Source organism: Arachis hypogaea, chromosome 1 (genome assembly GCF_003086295.3).
Source record: "Arachis hypogaea cultivar Tifrunner chromosome 1, arahy.Tifrunner.gnm2.J5K5, whole genome shotgun sequence".
NCBI lineage: Eukaryota > Viridiplantae > Streptophyta > Magnoliopsida > Fabales > Fabaceae > Arachis > Arachis hypogaea.
Window position 1 is genome coordinate 18,115,113 of NC_092036.1, and position 8,177 is coordinate 18,123,289.

The following is an 8,177-nucleotide window of genomic DNA, read 5'->3' on the forward strand; positions in this document are numbered from 1 at the left end:
CTGATGGCCGTGAAGTAGGCCCAGGAGGTCAGCGGCATGAGGTTGTCCCTCATCCCCTTTTTTGGTTTGTTCGCTTCAGAGGGGATCCCCTTCGGATCCTTCACCCCTTAGAGGCCTTCTCTATGCTAGTTACCAGCCCCTTGTAAAGTGATTATAGCTCTGTCGTTGTTACCAGCGTCTTGGTTTTCTTTCCCAGATTTGGACACGGTGTTTCTGTCTTCGTTCAGGCCATCCACCATCATGCGTTGATCTCCCAGGTCCTCGGCAACAACGCCAATGTTATGTATTTAACCTGAGATAAGTGGATTGGGCTGGAAGGATTGGCCCAAGTGTTAATAGAAGGTGGTCTCCGACTTGATTCACGTCCGGGAGGCGCCGTCCGAGTTGTGTGTGCGAAGGAATAGGGGGCGGTACCTACAAAGACACTCCGATGCTTAAGTTAGCAAGGGGTTTAGCAAGTTTAGAATGTATTGGAATTTAGAGATACTTGAGGGGTGTTAGGGTATATATAGTAGTGATCCAATAACTACCGTTAGAGTAGTTCCACTTCTGAAGGTGGATAACCGTCCCTTTATCTTAGGGTTGTTGAGATATTGCTCCTAGAAGTGGGTTGAGAGATTTTAGGGGCAGTTACTTATTTGAATAAGTGTTATCTGCCAGCTCATCTCTAGCCCGACCTCTTTAGAAGAGGTCGGGTGAGTGGTGAAAGCCAATCTTTGGATTGGGTCTTTTTGGCTTATTTAGACCTAGGTCATAGTATTGGGTCAGGGTATGAACAAAAATCTTATACTTTGGTCAAATTTTTTAAATTTTTTATGTATTCTTTTAAATATTAATTTTTTTAATTTTTATGTATTCTTTTAAGAGGAGTATTTATTTTTTATCTAATATTTCTAAATTTTTAAATTTTTATGTATTCTCTTGAGTATTAATTTTTAAATTTAAATTATATATTTTAAATTCTGTTTGTTGCATGGTCATTTATCATATTGAGAATTTCAAAAAAATAAAAGATTTATAAGTTTGTAGGAATGATTAACTATTTAGGATCATGTAATTTTACAACATTGGGAGATAGAAAATACTTAAAACTGGAATAAAAAGAGTAGTTATTAATGACTTAAACTAAGTCTCGTAAATTACAACAATGTCAATTTATAACTAATTTTTTAATTAAATTTATATTATATTTAAATTTTACTTGTAAATTTATTTAATTTGATTTAATAATAATAAATTGTATCATTTTTTATTTTGTAAATCAATCTAAATCAAAATATTATTTTAATCATAATTTTTTTAATAATATATATATCTCACCATTAGAGCCGAGCTCTTTTTTTAGTCCATCTTTCAATAAGTTGTTGTCCACTTCTCTCTCATTTTGAAGCTGTCCATTACCGTTTTGGGACACTATAAATGAAGGATACAATGTCATTCTAATCCGAGCTATATAACAAACTAATAGCTGATACCTAATCTTACTTGAAGCACTGAAATACTATTTTCATGATTGTTTCACCTGAAACGTTTCCTATAAGATATAACATATAGTATATATTTTACATAATAATCATTAACGTATGTATATTGTATATACTATATAATTAATAACGTATATTATAATAATAATAATAATAATAATAATAATAATAATAATAATAATAATACACTACAATAAATATGACAGGCAGAAATTTTGCAGTGGTTTTACAAAACCGCTGCCAAATGACATATTGTGGTGCATATCATCGCGGTTAGAGTCTTAGAGACGAGGCTGCAATCAAGATTGTATTTAGTGGCGGTTTTTCTTGAATTGCCGCCAAATGACATATTGCGGCGCATATCGCGGCGGTTAGTGGCGATGCTTCAATCAGAATTGTATTTAGCGGCGGTTTTTCAACGAACCGCCGCTATCTGTAACGTCGAGTGACTCATCATTTTACATTTTGCGGCAATTTTTATTCCAACCGTCGCAAAATACGTATAACGACATATTTTATTGGTTTCCTTTAATAACAATCATCTGGGTATAATCTAGTTAATTTAATACTACTATTTTAGCCTACATATGGTTTAATCATTGTTACTTAATTTTGTAACACTTTTTTTTAAATCCGTTTTACGTAAAAAATTTCACAAATTAAATAAACTATATATGTTAACTCATGTGAACACATTTACCAATAAGATTTCCTCGTTTACTTTATTGTTATTTAAATTTGCATTTAAATATAAATGTAAAATAAGAAAATATAGTCATAGGCTGATTTTATAAAGTTAAAATAAAGTTGTAACGAGAATATATTAAAATTACTCCTCTTTAAAGTTATGCCTTACTAAACATAAATTAAGAAACTCTAAGAGTAGATAAACATGTAAACCTGCGACCCAAATCATTAAATTAAGGGAATCAACATAACTCTTATAATAAAAAATCAAAATTTCTCTACAACATCATATTGACCTGGCAAAAAATTAATAATTAAAAATATTTTTTACAAGTCATTAAAAATTCAAAACTTTATAAGTTTACCAAAATTATATTTTTAAATTTTAAATTTTTTATTTTATTGATTTGTTGAGCATTTATTAAAATAAAAAAATTAAAATTCTTTTAATAACAATCTTAACTTGTATTTTTAGATATAAGAATTCATAATAACTGAATTTAAAATTAATTAATATTTTATCAAAATTAAATACTAAATAGAATAAAAATATTTTTATATGAAAACCAATCAATCATCTGCATATTATCGTAGTTAATAGATTCAATAATGCTAACTGACCAACAAAATATAATGTTTTGGCAAATATTTCACTAATTTTAAATATTAAATATTTCTAGAAAATATTTGATTTTTAATAATTTATAAAAAATATTTATAATTATTATTTTGTTTTATTTATGATTGAATGTATTATGAATATTATTAAATGTACTATTTATTGTACTCTTTGTATACGCTTGGATCATATATAAATAGATGTAAATTAATTCGATCTACTATGGTCCAAAATTAATTTGAAGCAGACGTATTCGAATTACTATGGACGTCCTAGCGTGCAAAATTCGAATCACCGTGATTCGAACTACCCTAAGACTACATTCAAGCATAATTTAAATTGGACAAATTCGAATTACAAGCATTACTACTACTTCGAATAGGACTAATTCAAATTAGCGTTGGTTTGTCTAATTCGAACGAGACTGATTCGAATTACATAAGAATGTACTTTTGGAAGATCCTGATAATGTTTTTCAATTTACTAGAATTGTGTAATTTGGTCCTCCATTTGATTTAATTGTGCATTTTACCCAATATATAAGGTGCCTATAATAACTATGATCAGATATAAAGTATACAACAAAAAATTGTGTGGCAATCAAATGTGTTCATATAATATATATAATTATTAGCGCTATATACATCGAAGAGTCATTTGGCTTGGTGGTAACATGACATTCCTTCTTCCAGGTTCCAGGTTCGAGCTTTACATAGAGTTGATATTCTATGGGTGGAAGCGCGGGTTTAGTGATTGAGTCGGTTGGACCATTGGACCACCGGTTGGTCTGATTCTAATAACTATGAACGGAAATACTGAAATTTGGCGACGGTTTAAAACCGCCGCAAAATAAATGCTGTTTTCGTTTATTTATTATTTAGTGGCGGTTACAAACCGTCGCAAAATTGATAGACGTTTAACGCGATTATTCCAGCGATTGAATAAAACCGCCGCTATCCATTTAGCCACGCCCCATCTTCCGGCGTTTCCTTAAACTGCCGCGAAATATTTTATAGCAGTTCAAAACTGTCGCTAAATGGCTCCAAAAATCGCCGCTAAGTGCCGCTTTTGTTGTAATAATAATAATAATAATAATAATAATAATAATAATGAGAAGAATATAATTTATTAAAGGTATAGAATTAAAACGTAACTAATGCAAAAATTTTGAAATTAATTAAAGTATAATATTAGTGTAATATTAGTAAAAATTCAGATAGTTAAATTATAATTAATTAAAGTTTATGAACTAAATTACAATTAGTTAAAATTTTGAAATTAAACGTAAGTTATAAATTAATATTAGAAATTAAAAAGTGTAAAAAGAATTGAAGTATAGGTTGAAGTAAGTAACGTAAAATTTAAGAATATAATAATAGTAATTATAATAAAAGACGTAGAAAGATAATTTAGTATCCTAAATTCTAGAGATTTTTTATAAAACACTAAGGAAAAGGCTCAAAAAGAGGTTTATAATTAATTATAATACTAAAAAAAATTAAAAATATTAAGAGAAGACATTAATATAAGAGAAAAGAAAAATAAGATTACTAGAAGCGGGCTATGCTCTAAAAGATCAAAGTGAAGTAAGTGAAAGTGACTAAGATTGATTAAGAATATAAAAGAAAATAGAAAAAGAATAATGACACATAAGAATAAATGACAGAAAAATGGATATCAAAAAATGTAATTGAGAGAAAAGAATAAAAGAAAAAGAGAAATTAAGAGGAGTTATAGTAATTGAGAACTAGTAATTGAAAGGAACGGTTAAGTAAAAAGAAACAGAGAAAGAATAGAGAAATGAATTAAAAAGGATTTATAGAAAAGAAAAATTGATAGGTAAATATTGATTGGGTCTTGGTGTCGATTGTATAGTAGGAACGCCCATAAATTGAGAACTGCTTTCTAGGGGTATGCATATCTGTAGAAAAGGGGTTAAAAGTCAATTGATGTGGTTTCGGCATACGACTTATATGCAATTGATGCAACTGGAAAGCCATATTTGGAACTTGTGCGGAGGTAATGTCGGACTGTAGAGTGTAAACCGACACGTGAGCTCATGGTTTGTATAGGACAGACATGCATCATACTTGTTTGCCGCAAATTTTCCTTGATGTATATTTTGTATGTGTGTGTTGTAAAACCCGGTTAATTATTGGCTAATTAACTCATAAATGAGAATTTATTCTAGAAAGCCAAAAATGTGATTTTTATGGCTTAATATGACAGTGGAGTTTGAGACGAGAATTTCGATACCAATTTTATAGAAATCGGACCAAGATTAGACCGAACGGGCCAAACCGGGCCAACCGAACCCAAAGTGGGCCCTTGGCCCAACTAAACTAAACCAAAACCCTAGTTTTCAGCACTCTCTCTCCTCACAACACTCTAATTCACGCTGAAATGATGGAGAGCAAGGGAAGAACACTCTCAAATTCTCTCCCTTGGTTGATCTTCAAACCACAATAACTTTTGATCTAGAGCTCTGATTACCGCACCGTTTGCGGCCACGCATTAACCGTGGAGAGCTCTACAAAACCCATACAACCAATCTTGAGGTAAGCCATAGTTTTCTCTTCGAATTTCCAGCTTTGATTTCGAGTTTTATGAGCAAAAATATTGAGATTTTGGGTTCTTTGATGTTATAGGACCCAACTCTCTTGAAGGAGAAGATTAATCTTGTCTCCTTGGACCTTAGGTGTGGTAAGATTCTCAACCATAGTGTAATTTGTTATTCTACGATGTTTGGATATTGAGATGTTGTGTATAGGTATGATGATTGTAGCTTAGGTTGTGTATATGTGAATATTTGAGACTTTGAAAAGCTTGAAGAGGGTTTTGTATGCAAAAATCTGTTCTTGGAGGTGTTGAAACTTTTAGAGCTTGAAGAAAAGTGGTTTGGAAGTGCTCCGATTGATCTTGGGAAATCGGCTAACGTATGGTCTCGGTTTCTCATATCTAATATATAATGTGGTAGGAAATACTTAGGCTAGAGGCCCTAAGATAGGCATTGAATTGCTGTTGTTGAATGGTTGAGATATATGATGTGGTCATATATGTGATGATGATTATTGATGCCTTGATGACATGAGGTATGAGAAATATGCATGTTGTGATATATGCTTGATGATTGATTAAGGTTGAATTGTGGGTGAAACCATGTTGATGGTGAGTATGTTATTGGTTATGTGCAATGATGGTTAATTGGAAATGGTGTTGTTGAAAATTGGCATGAAGAAGAGTAAATGATATGTAAATGTGTTTGAGTTTCAGCCACTTGGGTGAAGTGGATTAAAATGGTGGGATGATGTTTTGGGAATTATGGTAAAGTGTTAAAGTGAGAGTTGAGGAGGCTTGATGTTGTCTTTGGTATATTTTGATTGATTTCAAAAAGGGATGAAATTTGCATGTTTTGGTTGATTTTAAAAAGGGTTGAAAATGGCTTGTTTCAAAAATGGCACTTTGTGGTTTTGTATGAAAACATAGTTTTTGGGCATACTTTGATGGGATATAACTTGGACTACAGATCTCCGTTTTGTACCAAACTTGTTTAGAAATGGAATTGGATCCGGGATGTCCATGCTGTTTGAAGAACGGGCGAAAAATGATTTAAAATGAGAAAGTTATGTCCGTCGAAAAATTGAGGGTTGAATCTGTGAATTCCGCAGCTTTTAACTTAGAAAAATTTTTAGCAGAATGACCACCCACGCGTAGGCGTCCTTGACGCGCACGTGTCATTTTTCTAGATGGCACCATCCACGCGTGCGCGTCATGTGCGCGTACGCGTCGATGTGTTGAAATGGTTGCCCAGCCATTTTTTCGAGAGTTATGCCAAAGTTGTACCAGTTTTGTGCCTGGGGCACAAATGTACCCGCGCATACGCGTGGCTAACGCGTATGCTTTGTTTGGCTATTTTTTCAATCCACGCATCCGTGTGAATGACGCATACATGTCGGTGAGCTTTGTAGCCATCCACGCGTGCGTGTGGCCCAGTTTTTATTCCAAAGTTGATTTTTGAGTTTAAAAGCCAAAATTTATACTTCTAAGACTCCGATTTCACCACTTATGTCTTAAATCATTATGATATGCCTAGCAATGAGAAAAGGAGCTAGTGAATGTGGTAACTTGCAAGTGAAGCAAGGGAAAATGAATGATCAATGAGGATCAAAGATGATTATGTGAGACGCGGAGGATGGCTGTGGAAGTCCTTGTTATGCCATGGGCCGAAGGGCCATAATTGTTAATGAATTGGCTGGTTATGGATTTAACCGTGAGCTGGATGGCTAGATTATTGCCATGTTACGGCAGAGCCACGATTATGGCTAAGAATAAATGCATATATGTTGTTGAATGAATTGTGAATGTTGCACTTTCACTATTGAAGATAAGAGTTTCCCTGGTAGAAAGCAGTGGCTAGCCACCACGCGGTCCAGGATGAGACTCGAAACTCTTTTGACCCTATGTCGTCAGGGTGGCCGGGCATTGTGAAAGCCCCAGATAAGCTCACCCCCATAAATATTCACCAGTGAGGGTGATGGATATGGATCATGATTATGATCAAATTTATATTGAGTATAACTCGAGTTGGGGAGACACGACAGAGCGACAGTCCAATGGTTAGCTACCAGAACTTGTCGGGTTAGCTCTATAACCGACAGATGATATCATCAGCCATTAGGGACAGGCATTCATTATATGCATACTATGGAATTGTTTGAGATTGCTTATTTGACTACATATTACTCGCTATTTGTCTAAATGCCTTATTTGTTCCTAATTGTATATCTCTTGTCTGAAATAACTATGTTTGCCATATTATACTCCTGCTGGTGGTTGGGAGGTCTGAAGGAATTGGAAAGGGAAGTATTAGTTAGACTTAAGGATCTTTAGTCAGTTGCCACTTATGGTTTAGCTTGTTTATAAGCTTTGATTTTATCTAGAGGAAGTTCTAGGATTGTCTTCGGCTTTCCTCTATTATTACGTGTTTTATATATGGGAACTGTTACCATGCTGGGAACCTCTGATTCTCACCCATACGGATTTTGTGGTTTTCAGATGCAGGACGTGAGGTTTCTCGCTGAGGCATGCTGGAGACTTCTGGATTAGCAAAGATTCTTTGTTTTCGGGACTCTGTTTTGGTTTATATGTCTTGTTTAGATACTTCTTGGTGGACGAAATTGTGATCAACAATAATAGCTCTTTAGTATGTGCACAAAAACATTAACTCAGCACTTTCTTTCCACAATCTCGTTCAACTAACCAGCAAGTGTACTGGGTCGTCCAAGTAATAAACCTTACGTGAGTAAGGGTCGATCCCACAGAGATTGTTGGTATGAACCAAGCTATGGTCATCTTGTAAATCTCAGTTGGGCAGATTAAATGTTTAT